The sequence below is a fragment of the Hermetia illucens genome, chromosome 2, assembly GCF_905115235.1.
Source record: "Hermetia illucens chromosome 2, iHerIll2.2.curated.20191125, whole genome shotgun sequence".
Classification (NCBI taxonomy): domain Eukaryota; kingdom Metazoa; phylum Arthropoda; class Insecta; order Diptera; family Stratiomyidae; genus Hermetia; species Hermetia illucens.
The window spans coordinates 136,740,317-136,760,507 of record NC_051850.1 but is presented as its reverse complement, the minus strand read 5'-3'; the positions used below and the strand labels follow the sequence as shown (position 1 = coordinate 136,760,507).

The 20,191-nt window shown below is 41.7% G+C and overlaps 1 protein-coding gene across 3 annotated transcripts in view; it reads right to left on the bottom strand.

Moving 5' to 3' along the window:
* The window catches only part of LOC119648266, a 327,059-nt gene that overhangs the window by 242,183 nt on the left and 64,685 nt on the right, over positions 1–20,191 (bottom strand). For all 3 annotated transcript variants that reach the window (XM_038049919.1, XM_038049920.1, XM_038049918.1), the window contains exon 2: positions 18,850–18,877. The gene's annotated coding sequence lies outside the window, so the exon portion shown is untranslated. The remainder of the gene's footprint in view (positions 1–18,849; positions 18,878–20,191) is intronic.

Sequence of the window (20,191 nt, the reverse complement as noted above, 5' to 3'; positions counted from 1 at the left end):
TTAAACTTATCACAAGATGGCGCCACTTACTGCATGTAAAGGGAACACCAGATTACATACTCTCACCAATTTTCGTGACAATCGGTTCAGCCGTTTCCGAATAAATCGGGTGTGACAGACAGACAGACAGACAGACAGACAGACAGACAGACAGACAGACAGACGGACAGACGGACAGACGAACGAGTAATATATAACAAACTGCTCGCTGTTGCGGAAAAGGAAGGAGGCCTTTCCGACAAACAACTCGGATTTCGTAAGGCAAAATCAACTGTCGACGCAATCAGCATGCTGACTGGCTTGGCTCAGGCTGCAATAGAAGAAGGAAAATGCTGTGCAGTAATAACCCTCGACGTAAAAAATGCGTTCAATAGTGCAAAATGGAATAAAATCATCGAGGCACTCGAAAAGATACAAGCCCCGAAGTACATTGTACGCATTGTGGTCGAGTTTCTCCTTGGGAGAAGACTTTACTGCGACTCGGACGATGGGCTAAAAATATTCCCGACAACTTGCGGAGTGCCACAGGGTTCTGTCCTGGGTCCCTTGCTGTGGCTAGTTATGTACGATGGAGTGTTGACGCTACGCCTACCGGACAACGTGACAACTATTGGCTTCGCCGATGATATCGGAATAACGGTGGTCGCAAAGCACCAAGACGAGATCGAGATCTATGCAAATGAAGCGATATGGGAGATCAATTCCTGGTTGAGAAATTCTGGCCTTTCACTTGCCGAGCATAAAACAGAAGTAGTTCTCATTAGCAAGAGAAGAAAGAACACAACTGTGAAAATCAAAGTTGGCGGAAAAACAATTTACTCCCAACCATCGCTCAAATACTTGGGAGTAATTATTGACAGAAGACTCAACTTCAAAAGACACATTGAGTACGCCGCAACTAAAGCGTCTTCCATCGCTACAACGATCTCGAGGATACTACCGAACATTGGTGGGCCAAGACAAAGTCGACGTCTTCTGCTCTCCAGGGTAGTCAGCTCCGTGCTACTCTACGCAGCTCCAGTTTGGGCAACTGCTCTGAATAACAAAGTGAACTGCCGAAAATTGGGAATGGCATATCGATTAAGTGCACTCCGGGTATGCAGTGCATATCGGACAACATCAGGAGAAGCGGCATATGTACTAGCAGGGATGCTCCCCATAGACATCTTGGCGAAGGAAAGTCGGCGACTCTACGACAAAACGTATGCAGCTGGAGAGTCTAGCGCATTTCGACGGCAGCTGGCACGGTGGGAATCTATCGAACGGTGGCAACAGCGATGGGACGAGTCCCAAACTGGTCGTTGGACATACCGTATCATTCCGGATATTCGGAGATGGTTTGAACGAAACCATGGGGAACTAAGCCACGAGTTAACACAATTCTTGAGTGGACATGGAGGTTATCGTGCCTATTTACATCGATTTGGTCACGACGAATCACCATGCTGCCCAAGATGTGGTAACGTGGCTGAGAATGCGGAGCATGTCATATTTGATTGCCCCAGGTTCACCGCGCACCGAGCAAGAATGGAAGCGGTCGCAGACAGGCGTTTAAAACCCGAAAACATTGTGGAGTTTATGCTGGAGTCAACGGATGCCTGGAACCAGGTTGTAAGGGAACTGCAAGCTATTCACCAACAGCTTAGGCAGGAAGAACTACGACGAAAACAAGGAAGGGAGAGAACCATAATGAGCCGCAGTTAAAAGCTGATCCAGCCCCGCGATGCAATACTTGATAGGAGTTCCGTGGGGAGAGTGGAATGAGAAGGAGGTGGTTTTAGTGAGTAGAAGTCTCACATAACTGTGTGGCAGGAGCCAGCAGTAGGTTTTGAACCTTTCCACCTTCCAACGCCGAAAAAAAAAAAAAAAAAAAAAAAAGACGGACAGACGGACAGACAGACACCGTCTCGATTCTAATAAGGTTTTGTTTCACACAAAACCTTAAAAAACGGGGTAATTTCAGGAAATTCTGTGAGGGCAATGAACAGACTTTACCAGTATCCAATACTTTGTCAATTTCCTCCCTGGAAAAGAAAGATCAGTCAGCAGAAAACGAAGAGTACAGGGTGCACCTACTTGCACGAACGTTAATTTTCAGAGGTCTTACTCTACGATGATAATACTGTTCTGTCTGATATAAGGGCATCATAAGATAGAGGAAGAAGCAAAGGAAATGGGAGAATAGCAAAAGAAGTATGCTCAGAATCTAGAGTAAAATGAACAATGACAATTTTGCAGCGCTAGTCCAAGAGGACTAGAAGTCACTCTACATATTTTATTAAAAGTGGTAAGGGATAGGTCAGTTTCCAATACATACCAAAGGTCGTATCTATTCCGAAAGTGAACAAAGATTATCTTTCTACCATAAATCCCATCGCAAACAATACAGAAGGCGATGTCTAATTTTTACGCAGAAGGATCAGTTTGAGTTGGCCTGTATCATTTGACAGATGAATTACTCGCAACAATAAGATATAGAGGAAGAAGGATATGTATGATTACACTGTACGTGTGTTCAACAAGCAAATGAAACTAGGTAATCACTTTAAACCAAAACCTATTCTGGAGGGTAGGCGTGAGTAGCCTATATCAAAAAATTGCACAGGCATGGCGATAAAAAAAATTGAGTTAGAGATAAAAATACTATGATGGATATGTACCACAATAACACGACCAATGATTACCTGTGGTAATCAGTCGGCAGGCAGAATGGTTGCTCTTAAACCCTTGGTGGGGTATAGCGCATCAACTACACCTACGTGCCATCACTTGCGCTTACCTGAAATGCGTTTCAGCTACCGTCACAACTTCCCCAGACGCTCGAAGTCCTCCTCTACTGTTCTGCGCCAAATGCTTTTCTGGCGACCTACTCGTCGGCCATCTTAGGAGAGAGAGATTCCACTGCAGGGCATAGCCCGCAATGCAATTATCGGCCACTTCTTAATGTGTGACCTATCCACTACCACTTCCGTCTTCTGATCACATCGCATAAGAGTGCCAAGCCGGTGCGGCGACCAAGTTCTTCGTTTGAGATAGTATCAGACCAGCATACTCCGATGATACGATGCAGACAGGTATTGACGAAAGCATGGAGCTTTTAAGTAACAGTGGAGTTCATTTTTTATGTATAAACATAGAAAGAACAATAGCACTCTGGACCTCAAAACCCTCAGAGATTTAGCCTCGACGCAGCACCTAACATTTTGCGCCATCACATGTCGCTCTGGTAATAGCTATTAGTTTCTTCGGAATGCCCCCTCTACGTAGAGCACTTCAGATACACTCCTGTTCAAGCTATCGAAAACTTTCTCAAAATCGATGAGCAGGCGCAGCGCAATGTTCCAAAATGATCCGTAGGGTGTTGATGTGGTCGATGCAAGAGGATCCGGAGCGAAAACCAGCATGTTCTCTGTCGATCAAGCTTTCGAGATGTTCCTTGATCCGTTCCAGGATTATTTTAGTTACTGGTTTTGCGACGGCAGGGAACACACAGATTCGTCTCCAATTGTCATACTCAAAACGGGTGCGCTTTTTGGGAATCTTAACGATTATGCCCTTCTTCCATACTTTAGGACAGGTCTCGGATAGATTTTTGTACGAGAGGAAGCAGCAGCTTTGCAGTAACTGCAGGTACAGCGATAAACGGCTTTGCAGGAAGATCGTCAAGCCCAGCGACTTTACCCCGTTTGAGTGCATTGAAGCCCAAAATGCTTTCTCTGCTGTTCGAGGAACAGTCCATATACGCATGTTACAGTGACTAGCCATTTCATCCACAAGAGGAGGAAGCTTACCGGATGTAATACGGTTAAGTGCCCTGGTGAAGTGTTCTTTCTACCTCCTCAGGTGTTCATCATCGTGAATGAGAAGTCGACCGTTAAGGTCCTTCACAAGACCATCGAAAGGTTTGCATCCACATGCAAGCTTTTTCGTATTGCGGTATACATTCCTGAAATCCGCTTCCCTTCCCACTGCAACAGCAAATTCATTACACTACGCTGAACTCCTTAGTTTTTCGCTCGGTATCGCAGTTCGAGCGCGTCACGCCTTCGATCCTTTCCGTTCATCGATCCGCTTCCACGAAGCGGGAGAATTTGCAGAAATCCACGAACCTCCCACCATTACCATTACGGTCGCTAAGATCATGCTTCCCTATTACATGTCCGAGCAAGGTGTTGTAAGATTCCACCTAAGCATTCAGGTCACTCATTACGATCGCATTGTCATCTTCAAGAAGCTTCCTCTTCCTTAGATAGATTTGATTACTTTAAATATCCAAAGAACTATAAGAAGCAGAGAATCGATAACCAAGCGGCAATCGAATCACACAAAAGTGTGGCTTCTTAAATTGAATACGCTCGATCTGTATACCAATGTCTAGATACACTGAGTTCGGGGCTATATTAGAACCAAGGCAATGAAGCAGCCGACCAGCAAGACCAGGGGAACAAGCAGCCTTCAGTGGAATTTGAAAGAGCTTCACGGTCATTACGCTTAAGAGGAGAGCATTTGAGGGAGTTGAACTGGACAATCGTGCAAGGAATCGAATAGTTTAGGGTACTTTTGAGAATGTATGAATCAAAGCGTTCACAGGATTGATAACTAAAAGGTGCCTTAGCATCCGGGCGGATACACTCAATGCAAATCCCCTTGGTTGTTCCTGTTAAAAGAACAGGAAATGTGATATTGTTTGTGGTGTTTCATATACTATTGGGGCGAGAATTATCATTGACGCTGATGTTGTTGATAAGGAAGTTGGAAGTGGAATGGATCAGGACGAAAATAGAACTAAACGAAAAACCGCTATGTCATACAACGAGTGGAACCATCTGAAAAAGAATTCTAACGAAGGAGTTCACCAACTGGTTTAGGCCAATGAGAAGTAAGATTAGCAGAAATGGTGGATATATGACGAGGAAAACTTCAATTTCTGACCCTCTTTTGGACAAATATTAAGAAGGGATAATTAAAAGTGGAATAGGGTGTGATTAACTAACGAACCCTTGAGCTCGTTTCACCAATTGCAAATGTGAAACACAAGAGTGATTTGCAGCACTTCTCACATTGTTCCCAACGATGATCATTGAACGTTGTATAACTTAGCAATTTCTTTTCACAATTGTATAATCAATGAAAACACTTTTTTCTGACTTTATTGTAACGATAACTAAGGTCCTATGATGCTGGCAATTTTTTGTACGCATCTATAAAACAATTTCCTGCTCTACTTTCTTGGTTCCTTATATAGACGAGGCTTCATTGAATCACGGCAACTTGGAAAACTTGAAAAGGGTATGTAAGGACTTCCTATCCTTAACTGTATCTGAATTTTCACTGTACTTTTGTTTCGTCCATGTTTACCGTTCCGGCTACAGCGTTTTTATGACAGTTACGTTTGAGCGAGGGTGAACACCATTATTGGCGAAGTCTTTCCAAAACGGGCTATACTTTCATACTTTTATTGTGCCTAAATTTTCCAGTAAATCTTTTCTACAAAGTAACTTCCAGCTATATTTCAATTTGTAGAAGGAAAAACAAGGTGATTTGAAAACATTTTCCCCTAAAAAACTCATCTAAATCTAATCACAACCATTAAAACGTTGTTACTGCTTATTAAAACTTTGTCCTATTCATCCGCCATCGACCAGCTCTTGGAAAGATATTTCTCTACCTTTCCTAATCAGAGTCCCCATGGATTTCAATAAACTCCACGTTATAAATTTATTTTTCCTTTTTTATAGGTATTGTAGTGTTGTTTTTTCTCCATAACTCGCGTCATTATCCTTTTGAAAGCGGGTAGTCTTCACAGTTTCCCGGGATACATAAAGACAGAAAACGAGCAAAAATCATGCAACGAGCAAGCTAGAAGCTAAGAACCGCAGCAATCTCCTATTTATTTTACACGAGTCCCGGAAAACCTCAGGTCGGAAAAGCCATGGAAATTCATTGCACAGATAGAACGTACGGATACATATACATTTCAGCTTGGAAGCGTATCTATCTGCAACATTTCGCTGTGCACGTTAGGGTTCAGCTCCACAGGGAATCGTGTTGCTAACATACCGCACCTAGCCTGTCATTAGCGAAATTGATTTTTAATTCTCTCAGTATTCACTTTAATCCCTCAATCCCAGCTTTCCTGGTGGCAGGAGGAATATTCCCGCTGAGGTTTGTGGAATATTTCCTGACTTGGCAACGATTCCTTGTTCTAATATGATTACAGTAGTGCCGGTAAATTTTCCGATATTTGACATGATGTTCATCGCCATTATTAACAAGAAAATATTGGAGCAAAAGTAAATGAAAATAATATAGCAATATGGGAGGCTAGCATCGTCCAATAAGAAGGGGTAGCAAATTTTGAAAAACTGCATAAATTGATTAAGCTAACTGTGATTATTGGGGTAGAAACTAAGCTTTCTTTAGTAGACTTAAATATCAATCATCTTATAGATTTTCCATGAGTCCTTTTAATTCTACCTATAAATCCCATACAGGACATTTTCTGCTGGCAGATGAATATGACAATCTTCACATCTTACAGATACGTAGTTCAACGTCCACACCCTATGTATCTTGACTCTTGCTGCGCAATATTACATCAGGAAATAGCTCCCTATGGTAGGCATAATAAGACCATAAATTTCTACGAAACTACGCCCACGTTTGACTAACAACTGGGGGTGGAAAAATCCGTCGCAACATTTCTCGAGTGAAAGTGAAAGATTCAGCAAAATAGAAAAAAGTGCATATGGACGCATTAGTGAATGTTCTCCGACCTTACTCTGCTTCTGAGTATTGGAGAACCTTCTTAATTGATAGCAAAAAATACCCTTTCACTGTACACTTTACATGAGTATGTACTGCATGTTTCCAAGCTAGGCCAATCCCTCCGAAAATGTTCATATCAAGCAAATGGCTACTGGACAACATCAGCACCAGCTTGAGTCCACTGGGTACCTAGGCATCAGTACGGATGGATGCAAACCTTTTAGTAGATTATGTTTGCTATTAGAGCTTTGCACTTTCCAAATAAACTCCTTGTAGCCTTCGAAACGCTCTCAAACGACTTGACCACAACAGGAGAATGTGGTTGGAAATTTAATTTTGTAAAATTCTCGCACTGCAAACTCAAACGAAAGTAGTTTTTGCGTTTCTTTGTTTTGTAGGAATTCCCAAGATTAAATTGATTAGCCCTGGATCAAAAGTTGGTTTCTGTAGGGAAGTTTTTGCATGTATTGTAGACACATATATGTAATTCTTTCGTTTTAAATAGATATTAGATCTCCTCTATGGGGAGTAAAGTTGGAACAGAACAAGGAGCTTAACGAACTCGGATTAGAATTGCTCTTCTGCTCTCTATTGGAAACTGCTCCTTTGCTCCTCTTTTCAACACGTTCCTGCTTTTGAATTTAGGAAGTATTCACTTAGGAAGAAAAGAATCCTCCCAACTGGGTTCAAAGCAATAAGAAACGGCGTGAGAGATCCGCATGACATACATATAGTACACATGCCCCATAAGTTTATTTCTAGAACCATTTGGCTTTATGTGTATCGCACTAAAAAAGAAATCGTTCTTTATGAAAAGTTTGCACTTACCACAAACTTCCTAAAAGAAACGAAAAGTGAGACCATGTCCTGTAAAATGGGCATTTTTCCACAAGTCCAATTTTTAAGAAAAAGTTTCTAGAATTCAAGCGCTAAATAATTTTTCTTGTACAAATGGCTTCCCTGGAAAAAAAACTGGAAGAGAGAAAATAAACTACGCTAGATTATGATGAGGGATTTAACTTTCCAATTGTGCTCAACATGAGCGCTATACAAATTCTGTGTTCTTTTTCCCCAAAGTTCTTTTGTTGCGTTTTCTCTTCCACAGTTTTGATGAAGTCGAACAAAACTTTTCTTTGAATTGCCATTGTGGTGGCTTTTTGTTTTATGCTTCACTTTACAGCAAATTGTTTGGATTTTTTCTTTTATTTTAAACTTGTAGTTTTGCAACGTCTCTTGAAGGGAATCTGTGGTACTCATGCAGGAAAATTATCAAAGCGAAAGTTTATTTTTTTTAACAGGAATATGGGAGTTTCCACTAAAAACTTTCTAGGCAAGAAGCTCGTATTTAGCTGTTCGAGGTGAATTAGGTACGTAAAAGTAAAACTCTATATTGAAGTGGCTTTGGAGAAGATAGAAGCATAATTAATTTATCAGAAATTTTAAGTATGAAGCCATAAAGCAGTGCATACCAAGTCAGTGATAGTTGACCGTCAGCATGGGTTCTAGGAGTCCAAGACTACTCCCTAGACTATGTAGCCATGGCTACCATTTAAATCCCATACAATAAGCCATAATTGGTTTATTGTAATGGTACTTATAAATAGTTACTTATTTGACACGTGTACTGTTGTGGGAGCGACACCACACTGGTCCGTTCTCGAAGTTGGTCGGAAAAAGAAGGAAGTGCACCGCGCCGTCCTCGTGTAGATGTGGTAGCTCGGTGAATCGCGGAGGCGTCTACACTGCCAGCGATGCAGTCGGTGGTCCATGTCTCCGTTGTGCCGCCACAATTACTTTGGAAGAATCGAGCCTGAAGACGGCAACCGGTTCACCTCATAGGTTGCCAGGAGTGCCAGGAAGCGCTACATCCCAAGGCACCCCAATTACAGCAGTCTCTACAAAACCAATACTTCACCTTCCATTGCTACCAAGTCAGCACAGCAGCAGCTATCAGTGTCAAACCAACAACAGGCATCTCGGTGGAAGCAAGTTAATAAAGAAATTGCGCCGATCATGGTATTAGGACATAGAGAATTTCGAGGCCAACCATTCAAAAATTTCCAAATCTGTTACCAAGCTCTTCCTGGTTAATAAATCAGGAAGCTCCAATCATGTTCCTTGAAAGAACCAAAGACCTTCTCGTGAAAACCAGACGAAGTTCTTCATTTACACGCCGCCACTAGAAAAAACAATTTCTCTGATTATTAGCAGCTTTGATTATACCTACCCAGCACAGAGATCACTGAGGAAATAAAGGCCCAAGGCATCTTCAGTGTGCTATCCGTTAAGTTTGTGGCTTCTCACATTTAACTTTCGAGGCCGACAGTCGACACCCCCCTTTTTCGAGCAGATCATTTATAGCAGATTTTCCACAGTAAAAACTACCAGTAGATCGGATATGCAACCTCCATTATCGCTGCGTCAAAAGTAACTGCACTCATGGGCTCCGAATCGCAGCACGGAACTCCCAAGTGCATTAGCTACGAGACAGCGCCCTAACTTCGTTAAAATTATGACGAGAATTAACGCTCGAAAGCTGGTCCCTATTTTCCGACGCACTTCTTAGCAGCACCCTAGTTATATAGGCTCTTCAAAAACACAAACCAACCAAATCATATAGGATCTCCGCAGGTTCGCCAGGCAATCCAGACAAATTATGATGTTTAATTGGAGGATCAACCTATTCGTATACAATCATGGATGATAGGTTCATTGACTTAAGAGAGTCTTCTACCGTGGCAGTTTCAAAAAATCGGTTCTTTTTTTTCTCATATTTTAAAAGTAGATGATGTTGAGAATACGTTATAAAAAGGATTTCGTGATTTCATGGGTAAGCCGGAGGGGAACACCTGCGGCCTTTTCGAGCACTTCTGTCAACATGGCAGTCCTATTGATGATCGTTGATGAAACCGGTATATAGGAAGGCCCGGATTCGACAGAGAGAGGTGAATTCGGCCAACCACATTTTCTTAATGAGTAACAAGGAGTCTATGGCCCCGGCATTGCAGATTAAATCCTAAGTTTTTACAATCATATTTTATACCATACTTTATCTTTAAATGCGTTTTCCCGAAAGTCGACTTCTTTGAACATTGGAGCGCCATTTCTACCAGAAATATTGGGTTGGGGAAAAAGAAATGTCGTATTTGTGGTCGCAATTTGACGCTTTATTTAACATACTTAGAATTATCCGATTTAAGTCGAATATGCGCCGTTTTGTTAGCAAACTTGTTGCCATTTAGAAGGCAACTTCACTATCCCCCCCCCCTTATAAAACCCCCTCCTTATTTGCAAAAAACTCAGACAGCCAGTTTTCGTAAGCCTCTTTTGAGGCCAATTTATTAGCACCAGGAGCATTTTGCATGGACCGGAAGAGATGGTGAGATGGTAATCACTTGGTGCCAGGTGCAGACTATACGGTGGGTGCGATAGGACATCCCATCCGAGCTCCCGTAACTGCTGGCGAGTTGTCAAAGATGTGAGAGGCCGAGCGTTGTCCTGATGGAACACAACACCATTCCTATTGACCAATTCTGGCCGCTTCTGGTCAATCACCTGCTTCAAACGGCCGAGTAGCTCACAGTAGCGGGCTTGCCGATGGTTTGGGCCGGCTCGCAGGGCTCGAGCACGATTTTTTTCGCTTAAGATTGTCGTACGTGATCCACTTTTCATCACCAGTTACCATCCGCTTCAAAAATGGGTCGAATTCGTTCCGTTTCAGCGTATCGGTTTCTACGACGATTGGCCTACCAGTACGGGGTGTACCTTCGACACCCACTACACCAGAACGAAATCGATCAAACTAACGCTGTGCTACGCGAATCGTTACAGTATCGGGCCCATGAACTTCACAAATTTGTTCGGCCGCTTTCGCTGCATTTTTACCTCGCAGGTAGTAAAAACGTAAAATATGACGAATTTCTTGCATGGTGGACTCCATTTTTGACGCGCTATAACTTGAGACTGAAACATACAAACACAACACTGTCGAAGAGAGACACAGATTGTCTTCTTCAAATCGCTGTATAGTATGATCCGGTGTGATAAGTACAACACAAGATATGTTCAAGTGCCGCCATCTATTGACAAAATACGACATTTATTTTTTCCCAACCCAATATTCATCGCATTCAACTAATATTTTTTGTCGTTTGTTCGGAGAACATTTTTTATCAAATCATACGTACAGCTATTTTTGCCAAATGCCAAAATAACAAAAATCTCGACCGGGAAAACATAGCCGACGGAACACTTATTAATAAGATATATAATTTTTTTGATTCCAGATAGATAAATTGACTGTTTAGGTGCCCCAAAGTTGCCCATTATATTTCGGCAAGGAATATGGTAAGAATGTTTCAGGAACATAGGAAAAACGATGGGTATTTTTCAAAAAAATTTTGAAAAGTTAAAACATGTACAAATTAAATAAAAAAAATTTTGTGATTATCTTTACGGATTGCTTGCCAATTAATTCACAAAATTTACGTCTGATGGTAGAAGGCCGACTTAAATAACTACCCTTAAGTAACTCGGGCTCGCAATTTCGAGCTCGAAACGTTCCTCGATGAAAACAGCAACAAGAGGTTCGAGAGAGGCTGCATTTAGAAAGTGCTTCAACCTCTCTCTAACTAACAGACATTTTTCAAACTAAATGCCTATCTTCACTGGCCGGAGGTACCACAATTCCTAGCTCCGATAAATTCTTTAATGAGCTACTCTTCCTACTTAAAATGTCCCCAGAAGGATTTGTCTCAATTGAAACAAAGTGCGGCTTCATATACATTGTCTTCATTTATTGTTCTAAATAAATCTTTGATCCAAATAACCTTTCCACGATTAATTACTTATTCCTTAGGTCCAGCTGGCCCCTCATATTAAGGGATACTTGTTGGCAACAGTAGTCTCCAGTTATATTGCTCACTGACAGTAAGTTCCGCTACACGAAGCAGCTCCCATTTCTCAGCCCTGCATCAGGTATGCCGCAATACAAGAAAATGTCTCTTTTACCTTGACCAGATCCTGATTAATAGCAACATTTGCATAAACCAAATCCAAATATTTTCACATAACTAGAAATTGTCCTTGGCATCCTGTATAACGATGTAATCTTGTTCGATATATAACTCTCGAATCAAGCCGTGCCCTCACCGCTTTTAACAGCGCCTGACTTCAGGAACCCAAACTGGCACTCTGGAGTCTCTCAAACCCAACTTCTCGTGTATAGAACAAAACCGTAAATAGCGCAATGCATTAGTACAATGAAATAATTCTGGGAGAGTGGGATGACCTTGTATCGGCACATACCCTCAAGTACCGAAACTTCATTTCTCTCTCGGATGACATTCTCCGGGATACTTCCAGCAAAAAAGGACCTACGGGGATATTTAGAAATAGATGCTCTCCACAGTATCCTTACCTGAAGGACGAGATCCACGATTTCAATACTTCTTCCTGTAAAAAAATTCTTACCCTATATAGCACTCATGTCCTTAACCATCGGTCCAACATAGAAAGAAACTTAAATGCGTACAGGGAATGTCCACCATCTCAAACTTCAGTCGCTCGCCGAAACTTTGAAGACGAATCCAATGTATCGGTCCTTTCCCATAGATCCACAAAGTCATTGCCCCAAACCAAATTATTCCATCACATACTACGTCTGTCCAGACTACCTTCATCAAGCCAAAAATTGCCCTAAATTTCATTACTCGAAGCAAGAGGAAGAAGTCGGCTGTGCTTGACTAAATCCCAACGATCATCCTGAACAACTATTTCACAACCATTACTCTTCCTGTCCTATTGTTTGCTGAACGCCTACTTTTCCACGAGTAGTAGTAACATTTTGCCTGAAAAATTTTAGTTCACCCGTCTTATCCTCAAATTCGAGGTCTTACTCGTAGTTTGAACCAAAACCCCAACAATAGTTTATTTTCTGGACATAAGAAAAGATTTCAGACTTGTTTACAAGCTGAAAACATCTTCACTTCCACCTATGACTGCAACACTGCTTTCGCCTTCCTGACTGCATCTCTCCATATTCAGGTGCAAGGATACTGTATGAGCTTAGGGCACGAAAATTTGTTTCAACGAGCTTTACCGATACTTTATCAATGAAAAATTTGCCTTTAATTCCTAAAAAGGTCAGTTGATCGTCTTTCGGGGAAGCAGAATGAAGATAAACCCAAAAATAATGTACGACACCCGATACCCGTTCCTTAGCAAGCATTTGTATTTGTCTCCAGGTTCATTTTCAGTACATGGATTTATTGATTGGCACTGTGATGACTACCTTCACGATTCACTCCAATAATGGGATTAAACGTGCTTGAAGGTAATCTTTGCAGTCCTCTTCTAGACAATAATGCTTAATGCAGGATGCTGGATGCTTAGCGTCCTAGAAGCAATATCCACCAATTCAGAAATTATCTAATTCATTTTATGCTGAGAAGGGTTTTTAAGATTCGGTTCTGACTAGGTATCGTTTCTTGCATCATTTTTGCAGGGAAAGAGCATAAACTGGTTTACTGTTTAAGTTTCTTGTTGGGCATAATGTATTTGGAGTCTTCTGTTGCAGAGGTTTACCTCATAGCGTTGAGAACGTTGTTTCGGTTGCGATTTTTTCTTAATCTCAGAGTATACTAAAAACTAGTTCTTTGATTATCTTCGAAATATTCATTAGAGACAATCGATGGAGATCCTGAGTGTAGACTCAGATCCTTCACTCATTTAATTGGGGACAAAACCAACTGTGGCCAAGACCCTTCTTCCAAAAATCATGACTTCGGGCTTTAATTGGCAAAATTTGGTTGAAGCTTATCTCTCCCCGGGTAAGCATTTGCCCTCGCGCAAAAACCCAGCTTCCCGACAAACCGCCTTAGGGAAAACTGTCTTAAAACAAACAGCTTCCGGCAAACCACAACCCCTGGGTTATGCTAAGATTGAAGTTAAAGGATCGTCCAAGGAATCTGGGGCTAAGGTAAGCTGAAGATGTAGCGATCTTCTGACGATCTCAACTCCTCTATGTTAGGAACTGCGAAAGAGCCTGGCCAAAAACGGCTTTCTTTTCTTTTGCAGTCAAGAATATCGAAACGGATGGATGGTTATTGTATGATGACACTAGTTCATCCGGCTACGATAGTGAGCAGCGCGAGCAGCTTAGGAAGTAACTCCTCCTTGGGTTAAGGACTACGTAATCGTAGGACAGCTTTGCTTTGAGTCTGTGGGCGAATACTAAACTTTACCAACGGAAGCATGAACGATTGGTTCAGTCAGTACTGCAACCTCCGTGAGCGATGTGTGAAGAGTTATGCGACTAACCCTGAAAATAAATCTTTTTCTGGCTTCCCGATGAGGAGCGTAATGATACTGACGCTCTGGAACAACTTCAATACCTCCACCTACTAGGCAGCAAAGCAGGAGAGGGAGCCCATATTCGGGAACTATCCTTCCTTCGCTAAATATTTATATACCTCGCACACGAACCTTAGGTTGTTCGTGGGAAAATCTGACATTGCGGGCCTTGAAGGATAGTGCAGAGTATCAAAAAGAATGGTTCCACCTCAATCTACACCATTTCGGTATCCGCGAAAGACGTACAAAATAGAACTGAACTGAACGAAGCCAGCATCACATACAACCTTCAACCAAGAGGCTGGACTTTGGTCGGTAAAATAGTGTTACATGAGCGCGTAAAGTGGGCATTGAATACGTTTCATAGATAAAACTCTGTAGGCACAGATGGCATTATTCTTGCTTTTGTAATAGAGGAAGTAGTCGCTCTGGGTTTACATGTATGGAATATATGCTGCGCATGCCTGGTACATTCTGAAATTCCCATAACCTATTGTACTATAGCTCTTGTGAGTGGCGGCTTAAGTATACGCTCAAAGTCTTTCCTGCTTGTCGTAAGGTGCGACTAAGAGGGATAGAAATTGGGCTAGCAACTTGCAAATTTTGAAAGTTTATTTCTCCCGAAAGGTCAACAACGCCTCCAATAGGAACTGTCCTCACGGCGAAGACCTTTGGCTATCAAAGATTGACTATGATTGGTTTCTGGAATGTGTACACGCTCCTCAACGACGGTAGCGAGGGTTCTTAGCATGCTCGCTTCCTCGAACTTGAGCAGAAATTCCAGCTATATAAGCTGGGCATTTTGGGCCTAAGCGAAATAATATGGTGGGATTCTGGAGAGTATTTCTCCCCCTCTTGTCACATTTATGGCAATGTGTTTTTGTACTCTGGAAAGCCAATTTGCTTCTGACGGCTAAAGCAAGACGCGCTCTCTTAACCTGGGGGCCGGTTTCTGACAGAGTTCTAACTGCAAGATTCTCGTCCAGGTTAAGGAGAATCACAATTGTACAATGTACAGACCATTCCAATATAGTGAGAAAGATGCTTTTTACGAGCAATTAAACGCAGTTCAAGGATGATTCCTAAAAGTAACATTCTGATTCTGATGGGTGATATGAATGCCAAGGTAGAATCTGACAATATCTTGCTCGGATATGTGATGAGGTAAGACGGTCTTGGCGTCCACAACGGCAAATGGTGAGTGGTTCTTGGATTTCTGCAACTTCCACCGCTTCATTTTTGGTGGTAGCATAACATCAGTTGGGTTTCAACTGCCTGACGTCGTACGAACAATCAAAACGACCACTTCGCGATCAGCCATTCATTTAGAAATTATCTCCTGGATGTGCGTAACAATTGAGGCTTGGAAAGGGATCACGATCTGATGTCGTTTCGTTCACTGGGGAACATGCGACCCTCTAAGTTCAACATCGACCACTTGTATGATCCAGTTCTCGCTCGACAGTGGGAAAGTTATCTTGCTGATCGGACGGCAGACAGATGCCGCGAACCTGCTTGAAAATGTCGATGAGCATTGGGTCACCGTCAAAAATTCTCTTTTCTGGCTTGTTATACAGACTGTCGCCCACGTCCCGAAGGGGCGCCATAAGATCTGGCTAACTGCGGAATCGATGAACGGCAGGGGTTGAAGGCTCTACTGACCGCGGACAGGTGTGACGCGTTCGAATTCTGAAACCGTGCAAAGCGAGCGTGGGATCTATCCGCTGTTAATTAGTTTGTTCCTTCACATGTTACAGTGGGGAGAGATCTGCATTATTGGTCGGATGGAAATCTATTGAGATAGGATGTATAGTAGGCTACCCACAGAGAGCGATACTTCTGGTAATGAAAACCTTATTATGGTAGACGATCTAGCCGTGACAATCATCGGCAAGTTTGCGAACACAGTTTGTGATGCTTGAATGCAATTTTGCAGTTGGGCCTCAGTACCGGACTCCTCGACAGTAATGGGAAGACTTTACTAGTTATGTTCACGAAAAACATTAGACAGTACAATTGTATGTTACCTTTTTTACCGGGAATGGAAATCCAGCTGGTGTAAATAACCAAGTATAGGAATATATCTCGAATCCAAGATAACGTGGAAGTATCATAACCAGGAACAGTATCAAAAATCCTACAAATTCCTCTAGTTCCATAGGACTGAAATAGTTAACACCGTAACACGTTGGATGTACACATTCATAATAGGGATGTATACATGCATCGTCTGTTAGCCGAGACAGAACATTACTAACAGCAAGAAATTGCTGGCGCAGATGCAAAGACTCAGTTGCCTAAATATTACTGGGGCAATGAGTAACTACGTTGACTACGGCACTAAAAGCTATCCTATATCTGCTTCTCATTCATTTGGAGGTATATCGGAAAGTAGTAAACGATCCATATATAGGCTTGATACCATTGGCTGCACGTCGGCAGCTGCCCAGCCTCTTCGAATACTTCGATAAGGTTTACTGCAGCTGATGACCGGCTGACCCTCACCTCTGGAAGATGCGAGGCCATTAAATAGGCGATTTTAGTAGATAGTACAATGGGATTAACAAAAAGGTCTGAACGCCTGGAGCTGCAGCTCCCCCACCACATTGTCCTATCCAGTGGGTCTATTTTCAGAAATTATGCTGTGAAGAACATTGCTTTGGCAAATACCGAAACTACTTTTTGTGAGCCGGCATGTAGAGGTTAACCGCCCGAAATTTGACTCTATTGACTACTGGCTACCTGTTTCCACTACGTCCCGGAGAAGTCCAGGTTTGCGTCGCTGTAACATGCACATATTTGCTGACCAGCTATGTACGTAGAAATAATCAATGAGTCTCCCATAAAATGAACTGTACTTACATTTTGTAGTGACCGCGGCTGCTTGACGAGAGCGGAATCTCATTCGGCTCTTTCTTAATTAATTTGCTGAAACAATACATTTAATAGTGTGCAATTGCCTCAATGTTCGCCGCAGATTGCACATTATTGAATGCATTCGAGCGAATTGATCTTGACAAGAGGCGAATGATTTGCCGCATCCGCAGGAGCATGCGCATGTTGCCGCAACATTGCCTAGCGAGTGAGAAAGGCTATGTAGCGGGAAAAGAAGCGGTGCACGAAGAAAGAACGCGGAGAGGGCGTTTGGTCTTTGTTAGGGAGGAGGAAAGAAGGAGCTGTTGTTGTTTGGAATCGAGGAAGAGGAACAGAATTCAATTTTGATAGAAGGAAAAATAAAGGAAGAGGAGAGAAAGTCTTCGAGAACAAGAAGGGCATCATTAATCCGAAGGCGTGAAGATTTTCGCGAGCAAAGTAAAAGAATTCGACCAAGAAAACTAACAACACATCGTGCTAAACCCTAACTCAAGTGTATTTTAAACCAAGATTCCGAGAATAAGTTCAAATCGTTGACAAATCGTTGAATCGTTAACAAATGATAAATGCACAGTGATTTAAAGCAAAAAGGAGAAAAACAATTGAAAAGACAGATAATTGAAATATCAAATGAATGAAGTTAATATTTAGCTGCAGAAGTAAAGTGTCGGAATTCCCGCGCTGTGTATAAACAAATCAAACACATAAAACGTGAAGTACGAAATTATAGAGAGAAAGTGAATTAACGTTAGTTTTTTTCTAAGGACTATATATTTTTTTATTACTAATATTATTCAATTGTAAAAAGGAAATAAGTACCAGAAGCATCAATCCGAGCTCGGAGTGACATCTGGGTAAGTCATTGTTTGTTTAATTTCTTTTCTATTTTTTTTTTCTATGATTTTATTTTCATTTTTTCTTTAAACTTTACATTTTGTTTATTTTTATATTTTTATTTTCATTTTTGTCTTTAAATTCTACATTTTGGTTATTTTTATTTTCATTTTTTTTTGTAATAATTTTTGTAATAATTAATGAATGCTTGAACAAGAACAATGGTGATTGAATAATCCTACCGTAGTTTGAGGACTTCCTCCCTTTCGTTCCTCCTTACTCCTGCGGAATTTCTATAAGGGACATCCTCAAAGAGAATAACTGGCCTGAGGATGTCGAGGAAGGGTGGGAACCTCAGAGGCCGCGCCTCATACAAGATCTGAGGCGGAAGAGACAGCAATTGAGACGGTGATCCGTCGTGGATCTTCCCCTCCTTGATCGCGGCACTCGGGTCCGGAGACTTACGGCTCCACGCGCGCGGTCGAGCCGGTTTTTTTTTCTCTCTTTTCTATTTTCCAACGTTAGCTCGCGTTCTGTTTGGCCTTCGATAGGCCGTCGCGAAATTCGTTGTAATGGCGAATTTAAAATCCGGTGCGGACCCACGCATCGGAAAAGGCACGTTGTTTTGAGTAATGAAGCGTGAGGGATCAAAGCGCCCCCCACATTCCCGAGCCTGGCTAGCACAGAGGCGTGCAAGAACGTGTCGACCGAGCACTTTGATAGAGCTTCAATCTTTGTGGGCGGACCTTCACGGTCAATTTAGCCAATTTGTTTAGATTTTTGGGATAGCTCTGCCCTCTAGGTCGTTATCGGCCACTCAGGATGATCGACCTAATCTCCTATTTCCACTCTTATCATTACAATTTTGATAGCACTTAAAGAGTGAAAGATAATGAATTTTGTTAATTCGTCGTCAAAATAATTTCTAAGAAAAACAATCGGTACACAAAGATTTTGCTGTTATTTCGGGCCAAGCAAGTTTTTATTCAGTATGTGTTTTTTCAGTTTTGTATCACTTACCTTAGTTATTGAATTTGTTGGAGGATGTCTGGAAAAGTTCAAAGAAAAAGGATTAAATAAATAAATGCTACAAGATAGTGTATACTTATATTGCATATATATGTGTGTACATTTAAAAAATATTCATTGTCCTGCCAAAATGCTTATTCATCACAACTGGTATCCTAGTTAAACAAATAGGAAGCGTATGTTCTGTGAAAAACAGATTTGTTCACTGGAAACACGAGAAAAACTCATATCCTCCTGAAAGTTGAACAGTAAACTCCATTGTACCGTCTGGTGACCTACACTCTTTTGAAAAACACTGTATCTGGTTCCCTTGCGTGTAACGGTAAAAGCAATTTTTCCCATTGTTCCAGCTCTCTAGGTTTGCAACTTCGTAACCCAAATTGTGCCTATCCTTCAAAATACAATACCTGACCTAGCAAGTTTCATTCACCGAGTCCCAGAAGAGCATTGCGGGCGAAGAAAAACAACGTTACTAATCGAACATCCACCAGCATTCTCATTTGCCCGTGCAACACTTGCAGTACAAATAGCAGGTACAATGTGGACTGTGGCTGCATTGTATCCATTCACTAACCCCCCAGCGTGGAGTGGAACCTTTCTAATTTGTGTTGCACATATTTGCTATGGGGTTCGATAACGAATGAACATTTCTAACAGGTTTGACTAACAAGTGAAACCACCCTCATACATGCAGGCGTAGGTATCGCTTGGTTGGTTTTTATTGTGCATAAACTGTGCTCCACACTTAACGAGTTTGCTCTAAAATTCACTTTATCACGTTTTCGTGTCAGGGAGTACATTCAATAAATAACATTCGTTACAATGAAGGGAAGAACTTCATTTTACAGGTGTGTAAACAAAAGTCAATTTGTGAAGGAAGAGTATCATTGCAGGGAAGCAAGAGGACCTGCACACAATACTTTCTAGGTTTTCAGCAGAAATTGTGCACTGCAAGGACCGGTAATGTAACTTTGTTGCTAGCGTGTAGGGGGTTGAAATTCAGTAACCTAATGAGAGTCAATCACATGCGGACTAAATTGAAAGGCACCAAGAAGTTTTTGGTTGGATAATTTGATTTTGCATTCGGTTTCCAAGTGCAGAACTAAAGACTACAAAGATATGTATGTGCACAAATAATGAGTTAAGTGGAATGCAACAAAGATACACCGAGGGATACAGGTTGTTTGTCAACAAGAACTCAGCTGAAAGGCAGCTTTGAAATTGCAGACTCTGTTTTCCAGTCACGAGCTATTTTTGCTTACGAAACTGCATTTATTACCATAAATAAATTATTGAATATGATTATTTCGAACAGAATATTAATATCGCTATC